This window comes from Schistocerca nitens, chromosome 3 (genome assembly GCF_023898315.1).
Source record: "Schistocerca nitens isolate TAMUIC-IGC-003100 chromosome 3, iqSchNite1.1, whole genome shotgun sequence".
Classification (NCBI taxonomy): domain Eukaryota; kingdom Metazoa; phylum Arthropoda; class Insecta; order Orthoptera; family Acrididae; genus Schistocerca; species Schistocerca nitens.
The window spans coordinates 287,139,300-287,167,219 of record NC_064616.1 but is presented as its reverse complement, the minus strand read 5'-3'; the positions used below and the strand labels follow the sequence as shown (position 1 = coordinate 287,167,219).

General features: G+C 41.4%; 1 protein-coding gene across 1 annotated transcript in view; it reads right to left on the bottom strand.

The window, feature by feature from the left end:
• LOC126249182 (diacylglycerol kinase 1) overlaps positions 1-27,920 on the bottom strand; it is a 747,622-nt gene that overhangs the window by 102,987 nt on the left and 616,715 nt on the right. The window lies entirely within an intron of this gene.

Sequence of the window (27,920 nt, the reverse complement as noted above, 5' to 3'; positions counted from 1 at the left end):
ATAATGAGAGGAAGGAGTGGATTAATACTTACATTCGGATGTGACAGTCTTCTCATCCTTTTTATACTGCACAGGAGTAATCGGTGATCACTTGTAATGCTCATGACGCTCTCTACAGTGTGTCTATCGGTTAGTAAATCTACAGGAATGGTGGGGATAAATGCTTCTTTTTGGGCAATAGATCATGTAATTTGGTTTTAAATTATGTACAATAAATTATTACAGGACATTAATACATGTGATAAAGCCATGTGGCTGACTTGTAGAGAGCAATGGACCCCTTGTCTCAGGGAGGACATTGAATTGTGACCTTGAAAATAAGTCACACGGCTGCCTCAGAACAGAGGTCATTGGTCTTAGACCCCTGTACTTGGCGATAAGGAAGTGACCTTGACTTTTCACAATTTTGATTGGTCCTGCAATGCTGCAGATCCTTTACCATGGTGGATCGATTTCCTTACCCTTCCTTCCTTAACTTGAGCCTGTGATCCATTGCTAATGGCCTCATTGTTAATGGGACATTATGCACTAATCTTCCTTTCTTCCTGAAATTTGGAAACATTTTTTGTTGTGGTTGTTGCTGTCGTGGTCTTGTTTCCGAAGACTGGTTTGATGCAGTTCTCTGTGTTACTCTCCTTCTCGGATTTTAACCTTCCTACACGTCCAGCTTCTTAGTCAAGTTGTGTCCCAAATGCCTTCTCTTCCCACTCTGATTCAGCACGTACTCATTACTTATTCGCACTGCCCATTTATTTTCCGACTTTTTGCTGTTGCGCCAAATTGCAAATCTTCTGTTCTCTTCTTCTGAACCGAAATTTTTGCGAAGAACCTAACGGTGTCCCGAATGGATAGGCTAAACACGGTTGGCGGAGACGTGTTTGTTGCTGTCAGAAGTAGTTTAACTTGTCGCGAAATTGAAGTAGATACTTCCTGTGAGTTAGTATGGGCAGAGGTCATTGTTGGCAACCGGAATAAAACAATGATTGGATCCTTTTACCGACCTCCCAATTCAGATGATACAGTTGCTGAAAGGTTCAAAGAAAACTTGAGTTTGATTTCAAACACGTACCCGAATCATACGATAATAGTTGGTGGTGACTTTAATTTACCCTCGATATATTGGCGAAAATACATGTTTAATTCCGGAGGTACGCATAAAATATCATCCGAAATTGTGCTAAACGCAGTCTCTGAAAATTATCTCGAGCAGTTAGTTCATGAGCCCACTCGAATAGTAAACGGTTGTGAAAACACACGTGACCTCTTAGCAACAAATAATCCTGAGTTAATGACGAGCATCAAAACCGATTCAGGGATTAGTGAACACAGGGCTGTCGTAGCAAGATTGAATATTTTAATCCCAAAATCCTCGAAAAATAAGCGAAAAATATACCTATTCAAAAAAGCAGATAAAAATTCACTTGACTCCTTCCTGAGAGACAATCTCCACTCATTCCAAATTAATAATGTAAGTGTAGACCAGATGTGGCTTAAATTCAAAGAAATAGTATCTGCAGCAATTGAGAGATTTATACCAAATAAATTAACAAACGACGGAGCTGATCCTCCTTGGTACACAATATGGGTTAGAACACTGTTGCAGAAACAACGAAACAAACATGCCAAATTTAAACGGACGCAAAATCCCCAAGATTGGCGGTCTTTTACAGAAGCTCGAAATTTAGCGCGGACTTCAATGCGAGATGCTTATAACAGTTTCCACAACGAAACTTTGTCTCGAAACCTGGCATAAAATCCAAAGCGATTCTGGTCGTATGTGAAGTATGTTAGCGGCAAGAAACAATCAATGCCATCTCTGCGCGATAGCAATGGAGATACTATCGAAGACAGTGCTGCCAAAGCAGAGTTACTAAACACAGCCTTCAGAAATGCCTTTACAAAAGAAGACGAAGTAAATATTCCAGAATTCGAATCGAGAACAGCTGAGAACAAATCATTGTCACAAAAAATAAAAAACTACTGCTCTCATAGTCATTCTTTTCCATAAGGTATGTAAAACAGCAGTCACAAGATAAAACTATTTGGTACATGACCGCTGCTCGACTAACAACGGTCGGCATCACACTGAGTGTGATTTTTTGTGACAATGATTTTATATCAGCTGGTCTGCCTCATGTATCGTTATATCCAAATGGTTTATAAATGTTAATCTACATTCAAATCCGATGATGGCACCTTTAGTGTGTTGAAACCGATTATCCGGTAAACAGTATTTAAGCTATCTTGGCTTTTGAATTATTTCTAAGATCTAGAATCTCACATAAGTGACTCATTCTCAAGTTGTACTGTGGGATGCAGTGCCGAAACACCAGCAGGGAACCGTACATTCTGGTGAGCTCGGACTATTTCTTCCAGCGTACCAATGTAACTCTTTTCATTGTGTTCCAGATCGACATCAGAGATAAAAAGTGGAAGAAATGCCGGAGAATGGACCAACAAGGTAGTCTGAAGGAACACTCCAGAGACTACGTCTTCGCAGAAGAAAAGGTGAAAGTAGCTCACACAGTATGCTTGTAGATATTTCACAGTCTTCATTTCATGTTATTATGGGTTTGTAGGCTTTGATGCCCTCAGATATACGAGGTGTCATGAAATTCTTGTTACAGACTCGTAGGACTTGTAGACGGTTTTTTTTTTTGGTCATCGGTCTACTGACTGGTTTGATGCGGCCCGCCACGAATTCCTTTGCTGTGCTAACCTCTTCATCTCAGAGTAGCACTTGCAGCCTACGTCCTCAATTATTTGCTTGACGTATTCCAATCTCTGTCTTCCTCTACAGTTTTTGCCCTCTACAGCTCCCTCTAGTACCATGGAAGTCATTCCCTCATGTCTTAGCAGATGTCCTAACATCCTGTCCCTTTTCCTTATCAGTGTTTTCCACATATTCCTTTCCTCTCCGATTCTGCGTAGAACCTCCTCATTCCTTACCTTATCAGTCCACCTAATTTTCAACATTCGTCTATAACACCACATCTCAAATGCTTCGATTCTCTTCTGTTCCGGTTTTCCCACAGTCCATGTTTCACTACCATACAATGCTGTACTCCAGACGTACGTCCTCAGAAATTTCTTCCTCAAATTAAGGCCGGTATTTGATATTAGTAGACTTCCCTTGGCCAGAAATGCCTTTTCTGCCATAGCGAGTCTGCTTTTGATGTCCTCCTTGCTCCGTCCGTCATTGGTTATTTTACTGCCTAGGTAGCAGAATTCCTTAACTTCATTGACTTCGTGACCATCAATCCTGATGTTAAGTTTCTAGCTGTTCTCATTTCTACTACTTCTCATTACCTTCGTCTTTCTCCGATTTACTCTCAAACCATACTGTGTACTTATTAGACTGTTCATTCCGTTCAGCAGATCATTTAATTCTTCTTCACTTTCACTCATGATAGCAATGTCATCAGAGAATCGTATCATTGATGTCCTTTCACCTTTTATTTTAATTCCACTCCTGAACCTTTCTTTTATTTCCATCATTGCTTCCTCGAGGTACAGATTGAAGAGTAGGGGCGAAAGGCTACAGCCTTATCTTACACCCTTCTTAATACGAGCACTTCGTTCTTGATCGTCCACTCTTATTATTCCCTCTTGGTTGTTGTACATATTGTATATGACCCGTCTCTCCCTATAGCTTACCCCTACTTTTTTCAGAATCTCGAACAGCTAGCACCATTTTATATTGTCGAACGCTTTTTCCAGGTCGACAAATCCTATGAAAGTGTCTTGATTTTCCTTTATCCTTCCTTCCATTATTAGCCGTAACGTCAGAATTGCCTCTCTCGTCCCTTTACTTTTCCTAAAGCCAAACTGATCGTCACCTAGCGCATTCTCAATTTTCTTTTCCATTCTTCTGTATATTATTCTTGTAAGCAGCTTCGATGCATGAGCTGTTAAGCTGATTGTGCGATAATTCTCGCACTTGTCAGCTCTTGCCGTCTTCAGAATTGTGTGGATGATGCTTTTCCGAAAGTCAGATGGTATGTCGCCAGACTCATATATTCTACACACCAACGTGAATAGTCGTTTTGTTGCCACTTCCCCCAATGATTTTAGAAATTCTGATGGAATGTTATCTATCCCTTCTGCCTTATTTGACCGTAAGTCCTCCAAAGCTCTTTTAAATTCCGATTCTAATACTGGATCCCCTATCTCTTCTAAATCGACTCCTGTTTCTTCTTCTATCACATCAGACAAATCTTCACCCTCATAGAGGCTTTCAATGTATTCTTTCCACCTATCTGCTCTCTCCTCTGCATTTAACAGTGGAATTCCCGTTGCACTCTTAATGTTACCACCGTTGCTTTTAATGTCACGAAAGGTTGTTTTGACTTTCCTGTATGCTGAGTCTGTCCTTCCGACAATCATATCTTTTTCGATGTCTTCACATTTTTCCTGCAGCCATTTCGTCTTAGCTTCCCTGCACTTCCTATTTATTTCATTCCTCAGCGACTTGTATTTCTGTATTCCTGATTTTCCCGGAACATGTTTGTACTTCCTCCTTTCTTCAATCAACTGAAGTATTTCTTCTGTTACCCATGGTTTCTTCGCAGCTACCTTCTTTGTACCTATGTTTTCCTTCCCAACTTCTGTGATGGCTCTTTTTAGAGATGTCCATTCCTCTTCAACTGTACTGCCTACTGCGCTATTCCTTATTGCTGTATCTATAGCGTTAGAGAACTTCAAACGTATCTCGTCATTCCTTAGTACTTCCGTATCCCACTTCTTTGCGTATTGATTCTTCCTGACTAATGTCTTTAACTTCAGCTTACTCTTCATCACTACTACATTGTGATCTGAGTGTATATCTGCTCCTGGGTACGCCTTACAATCCAGTATCTGATTTCGGAATCTCTGTCTGACCATGATGTAATCTAATTGAAATCTTCCCGTATCTCCCGGCCTTTTCCAAGTATACCTCCTCCTCTTGTGATTCTTGAACAGGGTATTCGCTATTACTAGCTGACGGTAGTGAGTAGATAACATTTTGAATTGTAACCAAGGCTGGAAACGTACTATATCCCTGCTACAATCGTTTGAAAATATTTTGCTAACGCGACCACTTTTACAAGTAATAGATTAGGCGTGACCCAGTACATCACTTGTTTTACAATCCCGCTTATTAACAGCCAAATAAATGGCTCGCGTACTCGTTGGTGGGTTCTCTTCAACGTGATGCAGTACGGCCTCTAGCAATTCCAGTTTGCGGCGTCTCCTTGGACTACCATTTGAACCATTCTGCCAAATGCGAGCCCGATGCGCCACCTCAGTCGGTGTTCCCATATTTTTCCAATGGAATCGTTAGTTATGTCTATAGTTGGTATAACATCATAGAGATTGGGCCGTGGATCAACTATTCAGGTGAATCACGGTTTTGGTAACACCAGATCATTTGTTGTATGGAGATACGCCACTATCTACGCAAACGCTACCTGAAAACTAACATTCCACCATGGATGCTCGCCAGCAGGGGAAGTATTATCCTATGGGGGACTTTCGCCTGGGCTTCCATGGGACCTGTGATAGTAATCGAGGGTAAAGTGACAGCTTTGGACTATGAGAACATTATTGTGGACCATCTTCATTCCTTAATGTTTGATATATTCACCTTCTGGCAGAATAACTCTCTGTGTTACAAGACCAAATTAGACTTCACTGGTTTGAGGGGCATGATAATGAATCCCCACTGATGTCTTGGCCGTCAAATTTGCCCGATCTGAACCAATGGAAACATCTGGGGTGCTATCGGGTACCAGAAGTGGACCCATAAACTAGCGGCTATCCCTGACTTCTAACACTAAAGAGCTCCCTATTCCTCAAGTTACGTTCCATATTTTCCTTGTCAACATGTTCTCATCCATCTCCACGATACGGCCAGAATAGATCAATCTGCTCTTCCTTATCATGCTTAAAATTGGTTCCACACATTTAGTCAACGCCTTTCTTGATCTGTGTAACTAGACTTCACTTGTATCTCGTTCGCCAATTATCTCTTTAAAGTTATTTGTTCCCCCTTCTATAGGCGGATACAGATTTATCCTGACCAAGTTTGTCTTTCCACTACACATAATAGCGTTCCAGCAGTAAGTTGTTCCTTCTAGAGATTGTTTTCGCAAGTCGTCGCCCCGGCTGAGTGTGGAGCCGAGAAGCAACATTCCGAGTGGAACGCTGCTACAGCACAACCCGTAGTGCTGCTGACTTCAACGGGCGTGGTCTCTAAAGGGGAAGTTTACTACCTTTTGGTTAAAAAAATAGATTTTTTAAATTGCATTTTTGGATCCATAAAATTGTTTAGAATCCACCCTGAAACGGTTGTTCCGAATACGGAACGAAAATGTTTGTTATTCGCGGTTGAACAAAAAATTTCACCTGCCTGAAATCGGCCTTTTTCACGCACCAGTTTTTTTTTTCTTTCGGAGGACGAGTTATTGCACCGGTGCTTGGGAGGAAACACTCAAAATTCAAATGAAAGTTTGAACGCGTGTGTTTGGAAGTTAGCCACCAAGCATTTGCATTCTGGTGCGAAGACTGTGGAGATTGCGACTTTCCTGGCAGTGAGCAGCTTCAACGAAGGGTATTCAGCAACTCTGAAAACCATGACAACGACGGACGTCACCATGGGACTCTATTCGACGCAGTTCGCCAATCCGATCACCGGATTCAAGCGCCCGAAAACCACATGTCACCGGCCGTACGAGCGGCTCTGGAGCAGCGCAGGATGGCCCAGATCGAACAGAACGCCCTCTATGAGGATGAAGAAAGACTAGTTTATGGACCCGGAATAGCAGATTGAACGTAAGTTGCATAATATTGCATTTATATGTACTCAAAACCTCAAACACGTTTTTCTCGAAATGACCTTTTTTTTATCGCGCGCGCTATGGTAACTCCAAATCTACTTAACCGATTGGCATGATTCTTTGTTTCCGACGAAGCTAACTAAAGTGTCTAGGAGTTGTACCACTTTTATTCCGATTCATCAACTACAAATATTTTTTACTTGGCCGACGAAATCGAAAAATCGATGAAAAAAAACCATTTTTTTCAAATGGCCGCCATTTTGTTTCCTATAGTCCAAATAACTTAAGCGGGGTACAAATCCTAAAGAATCTTATATAATTCGCTAACGTCAATTCAATTCTGATTTCAGACGAGCCGGATGACCTGTTACATGCCGCGCGTGGAGGTCTACATCGAAATTTTGTTTCGTTCCGACGGTACTTCCGCCTTTGCTCTTAAACATTTCCGGTCGAAAAACTTCCAGTTTGTATAGGAAATATCAATAAACATTTTGACCATATTTTATATCTATAACACAACCCGAAAAAAAAAAATTCTCAAAGAACATGCTTTTGTCGGGCGAAATGTAGTAAACCTCCCCTAAAGGCTGCTGGCCTCAGTAGTGCAGGGCTCTGACTCAGCAGCTCCAGACAGAATCCACCGCCCATTCATCAGTCCCACCAAAAGCCCACGAAGAGAGGCGAGCTTACTTCACTAAGCCATGTACTGTAGTCAACAAAATTAATTTCTAACTGTTGACAATATTTGTCCAGAACTCCACGGTCTACCACGCATCACCCTGGTGCTTCTCAGTGGCGTCACGGGTGCTGACGTAGCTGCAGTCAGCAGCGGAGGAGGTATCAAGCCCACAGTGCGAGGGCGAGTGAGACTATTTCTGTCCTTACATGCTGACTGTCATGGGGTCGAAGTATAAGTCGTGTGATTACACGAGGGCTACCTTTGTGAAACTGGAGGAAGCAGTAGATTTGTCGCAGTTTAAGTTATTGCTATGGATGACTGGTTGGTACCTGTGCATTGTGCTCAGTGTAATTTATTTGGTCATTCTGCCCCTTGTGCTGAATCAGTAGCGGTGAATGTTTTCTTGTAATCGTTTTGGGCACACAGCTAGGCAATGCCGAGGTACCAGGTGGCTCGTGATTAGACAGAAGTAGGTTGATACAGAACTATGCGGCTACCTGTTCTATCTATATTAATGTTTGTCATTTCCCTTTGTTTTTCTGCGTCATGAAATGAGTAAATGCGAGGGATTGACAAAATCTGAGTCACAAGGTGGCACCAGGGATGAGGTCATAAAATCATTAGTAAATCAGGTAGGTGAACTGAAGACCGATGAGGAAACTTAACGTAATAGTTTGTCAGAGAAATGTGATGAAGTAGATATGTTCAAATCGGAGAATTTAGGAGTGAAACTAACTGTTGATAACCTTGTTTCTCCCTTCTCTGGCAGGGCGTCTGAGGATGTGTTAGCGTTTTTAGGGGATCTTCAGTCGTTGTCTGACATAGGTGGTAGGTTGAATAAACAATTACTGCCGATTGTAAAGTTACATTTAACTGGAGAGGCAGACTTGTTCGTCAGGTGCACAGAAGTATTACACAATGAGGACTCTTTTGATCAACTCAGGTCAGATATTTTCGTGATCAGTTGGGTATAGTGTCGAGAACGCACAGCGACGTGATGGAAGACTTCACGGACAGAATTAGGACAATAGATATGATCACTTATGAAGTGTCACAGAATGAGGAGGTGAACAAAGTGGTACTGCAAGAGGCCAAGCAATGGGAACTTCATGCTTTTCTGGACAGTTTAGTACCAGAAACGTCGAGGAGGGCGCACTGAAAGGTACCTAAAGATCTCCACTCAGTGGTTAAACTGGAGCGTTTACGTGTGAAATTTAAAGAGTTTTAATTGTGGCTGAACAGGGCATGTGTAAAGGCACTGCCACTAGCCACAAAGAAGTAATGGGGATAACAGATGCTACCAGAAATTTAATGGTAATAGTAGTAGAGGAAGTGTAGGTCATCGGCAGAAATACAGGGAAGTGATCCAGGCGGTAGCACCGATACGTTAAACTTAAGAGGGAACCCCACGGCCGACAACAGGGTTTCCCAGTGCAAGTAAATTCAATGATAACGAATGCAGAGGTGGAATATGCCATCAAGGGTGTAATGAATGGTAGAGAGTATAAAGTTGTGTTGGACACAGGGAGTATGTATCAGTCGTCTTGTGAGAATTAATGTATAGGATGAGGTGGCACCCATTATGTTACAAGTTGCGTGCAGTAGGATCATTGGGATCAGTAGTGATTAACTTTTTTGTTGGAGACTACCGAGTTTAAACAGTGGTGTCTCAGGGCTACAGCATGATACTGGGTTTAGACGTTCTGAATCAACATAAAGCCATAATTGACCCTCGATGACTTATAGTGGAACTTAGTGAGAAGGCATTCAGGCTGGGGAAAACTGCTGTCAATGTTGATCGGCAACGAGGAGTATCTGATAGACGAGGCACTCCATTTAAACAGCGAACAATGACATTAAGGCTTGATTCGTATGACTGAGTCAGGAGGCACCAGAAAGTCGCTGTGAATGAACGTGCAACCTGAATTACCAGTTAATGTGTTATGTATAGCAGAAACCATGAAGGATAATGATGTATTGGGTACAGCATGGTTTTTTAGTAAAGCGAAGTATTGCACACAGACAGAATAGGGACAGAGCAAGATCGTATCCTTCAATATAGATAATTTTTCCGCTGAGGAACTGAAGTTATTGCAAGAAACGTTATTGGTTACAATGGAAATTCTGAATGAGGAAGATTTTCGTACAGATAGTATAGGCCATGGAAGAGCAGAGGATGCTGCTAGAACTGAATTTCATGAAAACTTGAAGCATTTGAAGGGGACAGAGAGGACATGGATGGAAGACCTGCTACTCAAGTTTCAAGATCTATTTTTTTCACAAGGACTGTTGAATTCTACACCAATCACACAGTACAGGATTCCGATGGTGAACGAAACACAGGTTTACTAGCCACCATACCGCGGTCATTGCAACCAATGTTAGATAAATTTATAAATCAACAGTTGTCCAACAGGGTAACAGAGGACAGTAATAGCCCCTGAGAGTGGGAATTTCAAATGTGCTCAAAAAGTCTGTGGATGGCTCTAGGAAGTATCGCTTTTGTTGTGATTACTGCCATTTAAATGGTAAGATTGTGAAAGAGGCTTACCTGATTCCGTACATCACAGAGACGATAGGTAACCTAGGGCAACGCCAATAATTCTCGACAATGGACTTAAAGAGTGGATACCATCAATTAGAAGCTGCTCCAGATGGTAAACCGATAACAACGTTTTCTGTACCATGCGTTCATTACCAATATGGGGGGATGCCTTTTGGCTTGAAGAATGCGGTGGCAACGTTCCAACGGTTATTGGACGGCGTGCTGAGAGGTTGTAAACCACGGCTGTGTGTGTTGTACCTTGACGACGTAATTATCTTTTCAAGGGATATGCAAGAATAAGACAGTGTCTGAGGGAAGTAATCAAGAGGTTGCGAGAAGCCCGTTTGACACTCAGCACAGAAAAATGTCACTTTGCCCTGGAAGAAGTGTAGTATTTGGGCCATATGATTAGTAAGGATAGTGTGGACACAGGTCTGAGGTTAGTGCAAGGAATACAAGATTTTCCGATACCAAGAACAGCTAAGGAATTGTAATCCATTCTCAGGCCCACAAATTGTGACAGAATATTTGGGAGGCGATTTTCAGAATAGCACAACCTCTTATGAAGTTGTTAAGCAAGGGTGTTAGTTTTGTATCGTCGGGAGAATGTCAGGAAGCGTTTGTCGGACTGAAGAAAGTATTGACGTCCAATCTGGTTTGGTGTTTCCAGATTTTCAAAAGGAGTTACTATTGTCATGTGATGTGTGTATTCATGATCTTAGGACTATTTTAAGTCAGGAACATCCTGTTGCTTTTGCATCGACCAGTTGAACTAAGCAGAAGGGAATTATTCCACAATGGAGAGAGAGATGCCAAGCTTTGTGTCCAGAGTAACATATTTCCGGTGTTACATGTATGGTAGAAAATTCAATGTCGTAACGGACCATACTGCTTTGAAGTGGTTACTAGGTTTGGAGGAGCCATCCAGTAGATTGACGAGGTGGGCATTGAACTTCAGCGAATTTGAGTACGATGTAGTCCACAAACCTGGGAAAAATATGGAAATGCGGCAGATTGAGCAGAAAGATAACGGTGATGCAATCACTTGGTCAGGACTTTGAGGAATGGTAGGCTGCACAGAACGACGATGAGGAATGTAAGCAATACAGCAAACAGTAGCAGTCCAATGTGCATGATAGTCTGCTGTGCAGAGAGACAAAATTAGGTCCATGGGGGATTTTGCCAACGGTGCTGAAAGATCAGGTATTACATGAGATACAAGATCATGTCCTGTCAGGTCATGGGGGTTGTAGAGCTACGAATCGGAGAGTGGCAGAGAAATACTGGTGGAGGGATAGGAAGAGTGATGTGGATCTATATGTTAGAAGTTGTGTAGAGATGGCGCACTAGGCGGGTTTTAACCGGAGACAGATGCTACTACAAACGTTGCCAGGAGCAACACAACCGTCCAGTATCATTGGGGTGGACGTGTTTGGAAAATGATAGATAGTTTTTCTCGTTATGTAGAGATGTCAGTGCTGCATCAACAGGAATTGGTAAACAGCTGGGTATTGAAATCTGGGGTACTGGAAACGATAATTACGGACCAGGGGACAAACCTCATGTGAAACCTGTTGAAAGAGATGTGTTGGTTAACTAGAGTGAAAAAATTAAGAACAAATCCACTTCATCCTCAGGCTAACGCAAGGACAGAATCAGACGACTGGAGAGATGCTGGGTTATTACGTGAATGCATACTATTCAGATACGGACACATATTTCAGCTTTTAAGCTTTGTAGTGATTATGTGTAACTACAAGGTACACATTACCACAGGGTTGTCGCCATTTGAAGTGGTGCATGGGAAGAAGATGACATTACCATTCGGCTTGACTACACAAGAGAGATGCAGGAATGGTGAGTCAGTCCGAGAATTCACAAGAAAAGTGAGAGAATTGTGGAGAAGGGTCCAGTGAGCAAATACAAAGGCGCTGAAAAAACAAGAAAATGCAGTACAGATTAGGACAGTGGGTGATATCATCCAGTCCTTATACTGTGAAGGGAAAAAGGAAGAAGTTTGTAACACGGTACAAAACCTGTACTAAACGATCGATACTGCTTCACCGGTAAACGTCAGGCTACTTTTGCCTACGAGTTCAACAACTGTACATGTTCGGCGTTTACGGCCATTTAACGGTGAGCCAGGAGCGATTGTACAGGAACTGGGACGAAAAGAAAGGGAGAGCCGGGGAAGAAGAAATCAAGGGATGGACAACGAGAAGAGGAGGTCCAGATACCTCATGTGTGATGTGCATTAAGGCCTAGGAAGTAATCGTTACGTATTACGTGTTGTGATTACATTTTCGTTTCCTTTTGTGTGTAGTATGAATGGTTGACATTGATTTAGCTAAGATTATGCGTCAGTGGAGTGGAGGTGACAATGGTCTCTGTTCTCGGGTTGCTGTATGTTAGAGGGCTAGAGAAGAAGAAGGCTAGTGTTGGCTGTGCTGTACTTCTTCGCCAGAGATGGAGTGAGGGCGCGACAGGAACATAACCTAGACGGAGGAGTTGTACTTTCCTGGCAACAAGACGTAGTGAGTTATGTTTTCAGAAGTACAACAGTTAGTGAGTAGTAATTGAGTGCTTATAAAAGTTGCCAAGGAGCACAGGAATTTACCAAGAGCATATGCACGTTTGAAACGGAAGTTGCAGGAGGCAATCAGCAGTGCCAGCATTCGGCATGTCGGGCGAAGCCACAAGGGTCTAAAGAGGACGGATAGATGCAAGGGGTAGGATACTGAAAACCTTGTTCAGGACAGCAGACGCAAGTGACATGAACAGATTAAACGAAACTGCGGGAGCCTCGAAAGTGTTGGCCGAGGCGAATAGACCAATAGTGGAATGGCATTCTACGCACATCATGAATAAGGAGAGTGTCATGCTAAACAGTACACGCACGCTCCAGCAGCTTACCAAAGAGGTTATGGAGTACGCTAGGGTGTCGGCTAGAGTTCTGGATCAAGATTTGGAAGACATACGAGTACGAATGTATGTACTGGGTGTAAGATTGGTTCAAATGGCTCTGAGCACTATGGGATTTAACTTCTAAGTTCGTCAGTCCCCTAGAAGTTAGAACTACTTAAACCTAACTAACCTAAGGACATTACACACATCCATGCCCGAGGCAGGATTCGAACCTGCTACCGTAGCGGTCGCGCGGTTCCAGACTGAAGCGCCTAGAACCACTCGGCCAGCCTGGCCGCCTGGGTGTAAGAACGACATTGACAAGATTGTTGGAATTCTTAGGTGATCTCATTTGGGATGCTAAAGTGGAGATCTCAAACTTACAGGAAGCTGTGCATCAGGCACTCCACGGGCAGTTGACTCCAGTCTTGCTGTCAGCTGAGCAGTATTTGAAAGAGTTGAGGAAGGTTCACGGAGAGTTACCACCGGAATTTCAGCTAGTGGTGGAGCAGGGTAGTCAAAACTTGCCGTTGTATTGCCATAGTGCAGTAGTGGAGGTGATGACAGGTAATGCACGGCGGTATGTGTCAGATACCGGTAGCCACCAAGCAATCGATATTTAAATGTTATGCAGTACACGCTAGAGTAACGTGAAGTTGGTGGTAGTGGCTAAGTTTGTGCGATTGAGAGAAGAGATGGGTGATGCTAGCAGCAGAAGATGGGGATAGGGAAGTGGTGATGACCGAGGGTGAGCTTCGATAGTTCAGGAGCGGGATGGTTACCATATGCCCGGCACACGAGTTCGCCACCCGTGGAGAGCAAGTGTCACTCAGTGATTCATAGGTAGAGCAGAGAGTAGCCGATGTCGGAAACAGGTGATCGAGCCAAAACTGTATTTTCAGAGTTCAAGTTTACACTGGGTATACTCAGTGTACGACAACGTGGTAGTGGTAGCCGGTTACTACGAACAAGGGACGCTCATGGGAGCAATATGTGTAGTGTTACAGGGCAATGGATTGTTGAAAAATGGATTAAGTACGATATTACGGGATCTATGTATCGTTTGCCAGCCGCTATGACAGCTGTGATTCGATTAAATGTAACACAATCACAGCTGTATTGATAAGACGAACCCCTAGAGATGTTGTCCAAGCAGAATGTTACCTTCTTGAACGTCATCTGGGAATTCAGCTGGGACCATTCGTTACGTCAGTTAATAGTCGCAGAGGAAGGGAAAATCACAGCAGAACAATTGCTGCCTGCAGCATGTGAGTCAATATCGAGATGACAGACGTCAAGTAACTATGACTTTAAGTGTCGTAATTCCTAGCGCCATAATGGCTCTGATTTTGCTTGGCTTAGCCTTAATATATCTGAGACAACGAGACATTCAAAGGTCTGATCCAGGGACAATTCGAGTTCCCATAGGCTGTGTTATTCCCCAACCAAGGGATGAAGGGTACTTCGTTAAGTTCAGAACCTGACTAGTAACAAGAATAATCGTCTGTAGATTAAGGGATCGAGTTAACGTAGGGAAAGGCTGGTCAAAGTAAAACCCAAGAGGCTGCAGGGGAGGGCAGTGTAGCGCCATGACCCAAAGGGACAGAAAACTATACGTCTTTAGCAGAAGTAAGGAGAAACAGCATGCAAACCGTCATAGAGCTTTGTGTTAACAGCTGTGATTCGGAAGCCATCAATATAGCAACATGTTAGTCACAGTAACAGATGCGCCAGTGGATTGTTGTAGGTGAATGTGTTCTTTTTGTTTGTGTGGATTTACTTGTTCAGGTATGTTGTACACAGGGTGTTACAAAAAGGTACGGCCAAACTTTCAGGAAACATTCCTCACACACAAATAAAGAAAAGATGTTATGTGGGCATGTGTCCGGAAACGCTTAATTTCCATGTTAGAGCTCGTTCTAGTTTCGTTAGTATGTACTGCACTTCCTTGATTCACCGCCAGATGGCCCAATTGAAGGAAGGTGATGTTGACTTCGGTGCTTGTGTTGATGTGCGACCCATTGCTCTACAGTACTAGCATCAAGCACATCAGTGCGTAGCATCAACAGGTTAGTTTTCATCACGAACGTGGTTTTGCAGTCAGTGCATGTTTACAAATGCGGAGTTGGCAGATGCCCATTTGATGTATGGATTAGCAAGGGGCAATAGCCGTGGCGCGGTACGTTTGTATCGAGACAGATTTCCAGAACGAAGGTGTCCCGACAGGAAGACGTTCGAAGCAATTGATCGGCGTCTTAGGGAGCACGGAACATTCTAGCCTATGACTCGTGACTGGGGAAGACCTAGAACGACGAGGACACCTGCAATGGACGAGGCAATTCTTCGTGCAGTTGACGATAACCTTAATGTCAGCGTCAGAGAAGTTGCTGCTGTACAAGGTAACGTTGACCACGTCACTGTATGGAGAGTGCTACGGGAGAACCAGTTGTTTCCGTACCATGTACAGCGTGTGCAGGCACTATCAGCGGCTGATTGGCCTCCACGGGTACACTTCCGCGAATGGTTCATCCAACAATGTGTCAATCCTCATTTCAGTGCAAATGTTCTCTTTACGGATGAGGTTTCATTCCAACGTGATCAAATTGTAAATTTTCACAATCAACATGTGTGGGCTGACGAGAATCCGCACGCAGTTGTGCAATCACGTCATCAACACAGATTTTCTGTGAACGTTTGGGCAGGCGTTGTTGGTGATGTCTTGATTGGGCCCCATGTTCTTCCACCTACGCTCAATGGAGCACGTTATCATGATTTCATACGGGATGCTCTACCTGTGCTGCTAGAACATGTGCCTTTACAAGTACGGCACAACATGTGGTTCATGCACGACGGAGCTCCTGCACATTTCAGTGGAAGTGTTCGTGTGCTTCTCAACAACAGATATTGTGGACGGCTGTGATACAATACGCCATTCTACAGGGCTGCATCAGCGCATCAGGGATTCCATGTGACGGAGGATGGAGGCATGTATCCTCGCTAACGGAGGACATTTTGAACATTTCCTGTAACAAAGTGTTTGAAGTCACGCTGGTACGTTCTGTTGCTGTGTGTTTCCATTCCATGATTAATGTGATTTGAAGAGAAGTAATAAAATGAGCTCTAACATGGAAAGTAAGCGTTTCCGGACACATGTCCACATAACATATTTTCTTTCTTTGTGTGTGAGGAATGTTTCCTGAAAGTTTGGCCGTACCTTGTTGTAACACCCTGTATATTTGTGTTCTCTGAGTTTATGATCTACGTTCAGATGGTTCAAATGGCTCTGAGCACTACGGTGCTCAACTTCTGAGGTCATCAGTCCCCTAGAACTTAGAACTACGTAAACCTAACTAACCTAAGGACATCACACACATCCATGCCCGAGGCAGGATTTGAACCTGCGACCGTAGCGGTCGCGCGGTTCCAGAGTGTAGCGCCTAGAACCGCTCGGCCAGCCCGGCCGGCTATGATGTACGTGTTTCTGTCTGTATGTCAGTGCTGATCAGTTTGTTCTTGGATGTTGGTTGTCTCCTTCGTTTTAATTTTGTGCTTTTCTTTTTGTCCATCGTGTTTGATTTCTATCAGTTTCCACCAGCTATTTCTGTGATTGGCCGCAGCTCTTCCCTGAAGTTTCTGTAGTGAGGATGTTGGTCTACATGGATCTAATGTCGCAAGATTTGCTTGTGTGTGTGATCTTTCGTATCAGTTACTGTTTGTTTTGTAAGTGTACCTCTTAGTGGATTGCACCTGACTCTGTAGAATATTGGTTCCAATCCAGTGGTCTGCGGACCTCCAGTAGTCCACAAGAGCTACAATATGGTTCGCAAAAGATTTAAAATTTGAAAATTTTCCAGCGCCACGTGGGGCGCGCGGCGCCTCATGCCCAGTGGAGCAGTGGCGAGGGCGAGTGGCCGAAGGGAGCGCCAGTGATTGACGTCACAGCATGCCACGATCCGGTTTGTCAATTGTATACTTTCTTTTATCTTGCGTTGCACTGTCAGTGATTATGTTTGGCTGTTTAGTAGCTCTACGGCACCAGTAGTTTAACTGACATCAATTTATGATTTATGTAAAAGGGGTAACTACACATTTTTCTACGTTAAACTCTTTTAATCAAAAATCGGTATTACAGAAGGCAATATAAGCGTGAGTAGACCTACGTGTGTATGTGTGTGTGTGTGTGTGTGTGTGTGTGTGTGTGTGTGTGTGTGTGTGTGTGTGTGTGTGTGTGTGTGTGTGTTTACAACAAAAAGTTCACAACAGCGAGTTACATTTCGTTGACTACCTAATTAGGATATCACATTACATAGCGATAAGCATTTAATGATATAGTAAAAGTAAACTTATTTATGTATATGTATTTATTTGTTATAATACTCCTTTTACTGCGAAAAATACGTTTTTTTACGCTTTTGCTTGTTAAGTTTGTTTGATAGCATTTATATTGTATTTTCAGAAAATAGAATGTACGAGAATACGCGATAGTAGTTACATTAAATTCGGATTTACTTCAACAGAAAGTAATGGAGAAATAAAACCACAGTGCGTTACATATGTAACCGTTCTCGAAAACGATTCCTTGAAGCTAGCGAAATTAAAACGCCACCTAGAACCGGTCAATTATAATTTCTCTGACCGACCAATAGCTTTCCTTGAAACGCCATGTAACCTTCCGCTGGTTCTTTAAATGGCGGAAAATTCTAGCTGCTAAACGAAAGGTCTCAAGTGCAACATGCACCTGAGGGTGTAGTGTGGATAATGGTTACGGTAGTCTAAAATGGTAATGGAGGAGTCTTTGGCCTAGTGCTGACGCATGAGAAACTATGATACACGCCTATTCCCATTATCAGTAGATGAATTACTGCGGCTTTAGATCGATCCTGCATCATTGTAAGGTGGATGATAGTGGAGCCATTCGGCTCTGAAATCGATAGCGTGTGAATTTGACATTAATAAACAAAGATGAGTGGAACAAGAAAAATAAGATAAGGCATTTTTTTTCCTCCGTGAACATTAAAAACTTTGTTCTAATCCTGAGAATAGTCGGTAAAAGTTTAGTCAAAATGGAACAGACACGAAAGACAATAATAATTCGCCATAACTAATGCCCCAAAACTGAAGCAATATAAGAAAGAAAGAATATAAAATATTATAAAATAAAAATTATACACTGAAAACCATTATAACATTTAATGTGAAACTAGAAATCCCTCACATTACAGTAATTCCATAGTACTAAACTTATACACCAAAAGAACAAAACGGTGACTTACTTCAGCAGCAAAAATGGAAGAGTTCAAGAATGACCCCATAAAAAGATTTCATAATAGTCTGAAAATACTGTTCAGTGGATGTGACTGTTTTCCACACTACATGTCAAAACAAGACTGTAATGAATCTAGTATCATCCGTACGTAGAGAGCAGCGTACGACGCATGAAGCATATTGCACCATATAGCATAATAACACAGCTAAGAAAAGCTTGATATCTAGATTATCAAAGGAGTTAACTGAGTTGCTCAATCAAACTTTCACATTCCAAATGAAGTACACTCAAAATACATACAAGATTAAACGACACCATTTTTGCAACACTTGTCGGAAACGCATCAACAAATATTATTAACTTAAATACAGACAACAAAGATAAAATTAAGGTTATCATAAACAGTTTCATCGAGTAAGAAACAAGAGAATATGTATAGCAGAACTGCATATTAATGGAAGTAGTTTCCCAATTCCTTTTACTTAAGCCTTTCATCTACAGCGCTTAAAACAGTGATGAGCTGCCAGTGGGCATTATTAATTCGGGTCTGCTTATATAAAGTGCTAAGAGATAGATATATTGCATTTGCCCTCAAGTGTGAAAGAAAAGGACACATTTAATGTCTCTACCTCACAGTCATCAGAGGCAACCAGACACACAATTTCTAAAACTATAGAAAGCCAAACAGTACTGATATTACTAATAAAGTGTACCCCATACCAAAACGAAATAACTTTCGTCACTCCTGCCTCCTCTGCACCAGAACCTTTCAGCCACTTCTGAATTTTAATAAATTATGAATATAAAACTGTTTACCAGGGAAAATAACTAACAGGTATTAGAAAAGCTAACAACATTAAAATTAAAACTAACATTACTCATCTGCACAATAAATAATTTTAAAATCCAAAGAAATCTGAACACATGTATGCACCAACCTATTTTCAGGGAAGTGTCAAAGACATTTCATTCCTGTTTCATAACCATAAAATCATTATAAATGAATACAGGATGTAACAAAAAGGTATGCCCAAACTTGCCAGAGATATAAGCAGGTCTGTAGAATGCTATAGCACCGACTAGGAAACTAGTTTCCACAAAGGCAGTGGTGATGAATGGACCATATGGCGTGGTGGTAAATTATTGGAGTAGCGAGAAATACGTGAGCCTCGACAACGCATCTTGCTTGGTAATCGATACGTAGGGTAACCACAAGTGCTCTGATGCGAAATTCAGAATTTCCTTTATTAAATATTAGTTGTCAAAGTCCACTTTTGGGATAGTAAATACTAGATGAAGCCCACAGGCTTTAATACAGTATATAATACCTTTAGTACAATAATATCACTATGTAGTAAACCAGTTAATTCAGTAGACAAATGAATATTGTTAAATTACCGAAGACCTACGAAGACTACGAAGTTTTAAGACGTATGCAAGAGATTTTGGCTGCACGACAATCTCGCCAGTTGGTGATTGGACGTACTCAGAGCGTGTCCTTCACCGATAGTCGGTTTCACCATGCCCTCGAATTTTACCAGCTTTTAGAGATGAATCGTTTCAGACTATTTAATGGTAACTGTTTTACGGTGTTCGCTAATAAACGCAACATAATTGCATCCTGGGACTTATTGCAAGCAAGTTACTTACTCGAACGTCTACAGATCACCTGCTTACATCTTCTGAGGAATCCAGTGCGCTACAAGAACGCTTCGAAGAAGTATATCAATGAGACATTCACCGAAAATGGGTAGGAAGAAATCTTATGCGCCGATTCATTAAAATAATCCAGGAAAGGGTTAACTGAACTAGCGCAGTCTCGGGTGGGAAGGCATTACCAGTTATGTTGTACTTCACCTACACCACGTCCAACAAACTCGTGAGTAAAGTGGGAAACTCTCATTGAGGTTTGGTACCGCGAGGGGATCGTGCAAACTTGACAAGACTTAAGAAAGAGGAAATTCTATTCGTTTAATGTAAGAAAGTGGTTTACGGGGTATGTTGGTACATTATTTCTAGTGCGTGTCCCAAAATTAATGTACTCTATAGAGTTGCGCAAACTGAGTTCTAACATGGAAATAATAATTTTCACTGTTTTGTTCACAGTTGTCATTTTTCCACCAACCTCAACGTGTATTTTTGAAAAATAAATTCAGTCCTCAGTTGCGCTATTGAAATACTTCACTGCATGTAATCGATTTTGAGGATTAATCTGGCGTGTTTGGAAGTTCAATGCTGGCTTATAACTTGGATAAGTAGATGTCAAATTACGACCGGACAAATTAATAAGTCTTCGTTAATGAAGCATAATAGCATGACATACGAGGCAGCCATTAATTGATGCCTTTATCGCATACATGGAAATGGACGTTTTCACCATAACACATCGCCATAAGAAACACAATGTCCAGCTAAATAAGAAATTAAACATCCACAACAATTTCTTTATTTTTCAATGCTATATCCTTCTAATTGATAAAGTTTGCCCTCTGCAGAGAAATGTGTGAGTTTTGTTAATGTTATAGAATCTTTGTAAATCAATTATTTTCCCTAAACGTAATCCACAGTCAATTTTTTAACTTAATACGACACATTTGAGTCATATATCTGTGCACCTGGAAGAAAAATCAATATTCCTTTACATAATGAAATGGTCATTTGAAGCAAACTGTTCGTATACAAATACTTCATTAAAATCACATACCAATCATGATGTGCTTCCATTAATGCTGTTTATTTATGAAGTCACTTTAACACTTGATGGAATGAATACCACACAAAATTACCATCGTGGTGTACTGGCAGTCGACCTATTTTTGGGACTGCAAAAAAATTATTTCAGTATTCATTTGTGAAATAAATGTTACCTGAATGTAATTTTGCAGTAAACAAATTTATTTGTACCAATGAAAAATATATTGGATTTTATACACAAGCAATTAATTCCTTCTAGGACCTAAACATTACTCGATTTTTAAGTAAACCGGTGTACACCTACCTGTATATAAGTTATGAAAGTGAACTGACATACCATCAGGGAGTTCACCTTACTCGCGCAACGCGCCATGTGTATGCCATCTGGTGACAAAATACTGCACTCCAAAGCAAGGCACTACCATTTGTGCGTAGGCAATGGATAACTGATAGCGGCGCTGCTAGTTAAAATGTGTTAGTGCTTTTACTGCTCTACCATAGCTGTTACAAGCATGTGTTACTTGAAAGCAACATTGTCAGTTAGAAGGTTAACACCATCACATGTAGTAACACGTAATACCAACGAAAGGTCTTAGGATAAGCCATAGGCTACAGCTCGTTTCTCTGTTAGTATGGAATACTGCATTATTGGTAATATACTCATAGGATCGACTGACAAACAAAACTGCCTCCATTTTAAGGAAAATATAACAGCTGAAACACTCTCACGAAATATTTAAAATAAAGTGCACAAATACAGGAATCTGATTCGTTCAAATAACCATATCATTCACGGACTGAAGTATTGAAATTTTCTCCTGGAACACACTGCACTACTTTCTTTTCGCTTCTTCATTTATGATTCTGAATACTATTATGTTTTTGTACGAGCTATAAAAAGGACCCGTTACAAAACTAAAGAATGTGTAAAATTGCCAGTAACTCGATTTATGAAGGGCGTTTTCTTTCATCTACCATATGATCAGAAATTAAAAGATGTGCGAATACCAGAAATGGTTTTGTACAAATACTAAACATATGTATTGTCTATTTTTCATTGTTGTAATCTTGGCAATTTAGACATTTCTCATATGGTATACAAGATTTCTTATTTCCTTTGAAAAAGACTACCACCTATCTGTAGAGCCAGGTCACCGTGGCGTTCTGAAGTTCCGCATTAGAGGCGAAACTTTGCCGGGCAGCCACTTCTTCACCTTTAGAAAAAGATGCAAGTAATTTCCAGCTCAATCCCTCCCTCTCTCCTCTGACCGAACACAGTGAGCTACCATGCCAGGAGTTAACCACAACGCCGTTGCTGTTTCACGCTGCATTGTACCGCACCTCTTTTTCTCCAACAGTTCACTGTTCCTATTTCGTTCTTTTTATTTATGTACAGTTCAGTACACGTTCTCCCTGCTTTCATGCTTGATTTAAGTTCAGTGTTTGAAGGGCTATCCACTGAGCCATCTTAGCACAAAACCTGAGGGGACTGCGGTGGGGAATTTCCCTTGTTAGTGTGGTGCCACATGTCAGGGTTTCTAGTTAGATAGTACTGACAGCCTTGGGAGAACCAGTCCTGACAAAACTCTACCATCTGGTGAGCAGGATGTATGAGACAGGCGAAATTCCCTCAGACTTCAAGAAGAATATAACAATTCCAATCACAAAGAAATCAGGTGTTGACAGATGTGAAAATTACCGAACTATCAGTTTAATAAGTCACAGCTGCAAAATACTAACGCGAATTCTTTACCGACGAATGGAAAAACTGGTAGAAGCCGACCTCGGGGAAGATCAGTTTAGATTCCGTAGAAATGTTGGAACACGTGAGGCAATACTGACCCTACGACTTATCTTAGAAGAAAGATTAAGGAAGGGCAAACCTACGTTTCTAGCATTTTTAGACTTAGAGAAAGCTTTTGACAATGTTGACTGGAATACTCTCTTTCAAATTCTGAAGGTGGCAAGGGTAAAATACAGGGAGCGAAAGGTTATTTACAATTTGTACAGAAACCAGATGGCAGTTATAAGAGTTGAAGGTCATGAAAGGGAAGCAGTGGTTGGGAAGGGAGTGAGACAGGGTTATAGCCTCTCTCCGATGTTATTCAATCTGTATATTGAGCAAGCAGTGAAGGAAACAAAAGAAAAGTTCGGAGTAGGTATTAAAATCAATGAAGTAGAAATAAAAACTTTGAGGTTCGCCGATGACATTGTAAATCTGTCAGAAACAGAAAAGGACTTGGAAGAGCAGTTGAACGGAATGGACAGTGTCTTGAAAGGAGGGTATAAGATGAACATCAACAAAAGCAAAACAAGGATTATGGAATGTAGTCGAATTAAGTCGGGTGATACTGAGGGAATTAGATTAGGAAATGAGACACTTAAAGTAGTAAAGGAGTTTTGATATTTGGGGAGCAAAATAACTGATGATGGTCGAAGCAGAGAGGATATGGAATGTAGACTGGCAATGGCAAGGAAAGAGTTTCTGAAGAAGAGAAATTTGTTAACATCGAGTATTGACTTAAGTGTTAGGAAGTCGTTTCTGAAAGTATTTGTATGGAGTGAAGCCATGTATGGAAGTGAAACGTGGACGATAAATAATTTAGACAAGAAGAGAATAGAAGCTTTCGAAATGTGGTGCTACAGAAGAATGCTGAAGATTAGATGGGTAGATCACATAACTAATGAGGAGGTATTGAATAGAATTGGGGAGAAGAGGAGTTTGTGGCACAACTTGACTAGAAGAAGGGATCGGTTGGTAGGACATGTTCTGAGGCATCAAGGGATCACCAATTTAGTACTGGAGAGCAGCGTGGAGGGTAAAAATCGTAGAGGGAGACCAAGAGATGAATACACTAAGCAGATTAAGAAGGATGTAGGCTGCAGTAAGTACTGGGAGATGAAGAAGCTTGCACAGGATAGTGTAGCATGGAGAGCTGCATCAAACCAGTCTCAGGACTGAAGACCACAAGAGACAGCAGTATGTTACTTCCACCGTCTTGATCCTAGATATGGAAGTTTCTTTCTCAGCGATGTTCAATTCTGTGTTCTTCCTAGCTACTTGAACTTTTCTGATTTTTCCTTGACCTACAGGGTGTTTCATAACTCATTTTACACACTTCTAGAGGTTGTAGAGGGGACTTAGTACATCAAGTTTTACATAAGAACCCATGTCTAGAAACGTCATCCAACGATGCTACAGAGCGTCAAATTTATAAGCGCCAGTGGACATGGATTCCTACGCAAAACTTAATCAATTAAGTCCCCTCCACAATCTCTAGAGGTGTGTAACATGAATTGCGAAACACGCTGCACATATAGCTCTCCAAGCGTTGGCTTGATATATAGTTATAAATTCCCTTTTATCAAAGGAGACCTGGCGAGCGGCCTTGGCAACGTCGTTTTGTGAGTTGATTGATTTATTTTGGGGCTATGCTCAGTGAATCAGAAAAGATCGCAAGATCGTCGGCGGAATTTGGCAGTCTATAGTCAGCTCTATGCTCCTGCAGCCAAGCGTGATCTAATTTTTGACCCCTTCACTGTGCAATTCTTTGCGCCATTTGATGATGTCTCTTTCCAGCACACATTTTAATAGTGAAGCGTTTCCTGCCCTGATATTGAAAGTGTTAGAATTTCTCATCTGCATTTCACTTTCAAGGTGGTACCAATCAACATCTGTTGGAGAATCGCTCTTGTTTCGTTGTCTAAACCGATTTCATTCAGGATATAGAATAGATTGTTTCAGTCCACAAAGTCGCCTCGAATTCATCACAAATGCCTTTGTTACTAAGTTTCGATATGTTCAGTGTTCCATTTTAATTTTTAACGATTTGTTTCTTGATCTCTCGTCTCTTTATCAACAAAGCTTTGAGATCACCGCTTAGTTTTACATCATGCTTAGTGTTGTCTGTTGTTCCATTTACTTTCATTACAGCTGCCATCATCTTCGGCAGCACTTCACTGCTTGCCTTGCTGAGTATTTCTCAAACTGTTGCTTGTAACTAATGGATTTTCTCTCACAACTGCGTTACATTTGCGTTTATCTTCTCCTCCTTGGTCAGTTTTAGCCTTTCTAGTTATGTGTTTATGATAATTTCAGGGCGCGCTAATTTATGAGCACTTTCACCGATAAATTTATTTAGAACGGAGACTTCTGCAGTTGTTGATTAGAAATTATTTTTGGTTCTCGATAACGTCGTTTGGAATTTTCATATCCTCTTACTTCTAGAATACCTCGTAAACAAATAGATATTAATGCATAAACTAAGCAGAGCCTACAAAAATTGATCACCCCAAGGAGGCATCATGCTAGTAGCACAATGTCACTCCCTTCCTAGCCTTGATAACGGCCTCAGTTCGTCGACGAAAAGGGTCCTCAAGACCTTTTCTTTGCCTTTTTTTCAGGTCGGCCACTCACCGATGATTAGATCCTGTAGAGTTACCAATGCGCAAGGATGATGACTGCTACATTTCACCCGCTGACCCAGTCAGACCCAAATATTTCGTATGAGATTTTATGGGTCAGTCAAGATGCGATAGGATATATGAGCGTCCACCAGATCTGGATCATATGTGTGCAGCCCTGTGAACATAGCTCTTTTGATTTTGGAAGATGGGAGACTCCACAGCATACTCAGGATGAACATGTAGAAGAAAGGCCAACAATTGGTTCACGGTCATTTTAATACGAAAAGCAATCTCAATACATCACAGAACCAGCTCAGTTCTGAACTACAACGTCCACATGCTGAATGTTAAACACCTCATAGAATATCAGTTAATAAATAATTATAATATTGTGTAGATGCACAAATACTTGCTTTCAAATGTAACAGCTTTCTTCTTTCTATTCTGGACAGACGCAAATATCTTCTGCTGGCGTCACCTCTCACTACTGCATATAGAACAACAATGACGAGGCTCATGCAACTGAAAAGGGGGATTGGGAACTTGATTGCATTTGGTCTACGGGGGGTGCGTGGGGGGGGGGGGAGGAGCTTCCAGCCATTTTTAGGACATGCAATTGCCCTAGATACATATCTGGGCTAGAACTGTCACAGTGTATGGGTGACGATCTTCCCGCTAATTTGGCGTGTTGGCTTGACTTTGACCCTTGGTGTCTTCTCTTATCATCAGTGACACTGAGTTTCGTCCTAGCACCCGTCTTGATATCCTACTGACGGCTCCAAGTATCCATTGCATGCAGATCCCTTCGCAATGTTCGCTTGGAAAATGGTTAACATAGAACTGAATTGACTGACCTGCATCCTTATTTGTAGAAAATAGATTTCTTTTCCATCTGTTGATCGCTGTTTTAATTTATTTCAAGCTGACCAGATTCGGGCAGTTTCAACCATCTTCAGATCTCTTAAACAAAATACTTTAAAAAATACGACGATTGGATTCGAAATTCGTGTTTACAATATTACACACCTGAAAATGTTATGTATCTAATTACACCACAACCTTCATGTAACATACGATTTCTTGCAGTTACGGAATAACCTATCTTAACGGAACTAAAACCAAACTTTATGTTAAAGGCTTTATATTAAAATTTTAAAAGCAATCTGATCAGAAAAAAAATCTTTTTGTGTTAGTGAGTGCCCTCTACATGTACTAACGGATTCAGAAATACTATCTTGAAATAATTTGAACATAAAACATTCCCGAGCATACATATTTTCGTTTACTCCGAGCCAAAAGTTTAAATTTGGGTGAATCCGGAAACACCGAACGCAAGAGCGCAAATAAAGCTCTACAAAGGTAATACGTTTATGCGAGTTATTTGGAATAAAGCCTAATGCATAAGTTGAAGTCGGCTTGCAGCTTGCTTATAATGTCAAAAATAGTGTCTGCTTTGCGTGTAAAGTGAAAACCATAAACTGAACAGGATGCAGTGCTGGTCTCTTTTATACTTGTGAACCTCTACCGAATATACTTATCTCAGAAACTTTAGTAATTATTAAGGATATTATGGTAAGAAAAATGAAATGTCAATGAGTATGGGTGAAATTTTTGAGCTTCTGGGTTTCGTAGATTTCACGATGGTTTTTAATTTTTTCGTCTTTTGACGAAATAGTTATTATGCATGATGAAAGTTTAGTCACGGCAGCATCATATGAGGCATATTGGCAGAATTTTTTTTGAACAAGTTATAGAACAATTTTTTGCATCTTTCCCAGAAATAAAGGGAACATGTTTTTTGTTCGTTTATTTACAACATGCTCCATTACAACATTTTGTAATACTACATTTATGTATTGCGTGTGTGTGGAGTGAAGTGCGATTGTGTTGTATGATGTTGAGAGAAGGGAGATGGTGAAACCCAGTGCCGCCACATAGCCTACTCCTCGAGAATAGCACCAAGGGGGTCGTCAAGCTTAACGTCTCCATGCGACAGACGGATCATCAACAGTCACATGCCCTCACTTCACGAGACACAGCGGAGAGGTTTGACATTTAAACCAGGACTTCGGCGCCAACTTTGGTGATCAGGAACCTTAGGCTACCACCTTTCCTCCCCTTTCCGACCAAATACTGCCAGTGAAAAATTTTTCTACCATCAGGATTCGAACCGTCTTACGCGCACGTCGAGCAACATCGCACAAGCATGCGTTAGCTACTGCGGCAACGGAGACGTGCAGACGAGTCGATTTATTACAAGCAGCACGTTGTCGGTTACATTTTGTTGTTTAAAGGAAGGCAAATGAGGTAATAGAACTGATGGAAATTTTAAGCGAATGACATCCATAACGGTGATTAACGTTGAAGTTGGAAAAGAACAGAGCAATTAACTGTTTAGGTTTGACCGTCAAAAGGAAGAGACCAAACCTTCAACGTCTTCAGGAATGACAAATGGTCAGATAGTATTACAGGAGAGACCTCGTGTCACGCTCTCCAACTTAAAAGAGCGTACTTTTATTTCATGTGTAACAGAGTCCTCAGACTAACCCCTCGCGGAAGACGAACTGCGAAGAGAATTAGGGGTTACTGAACAAGTAGCAACAGAAA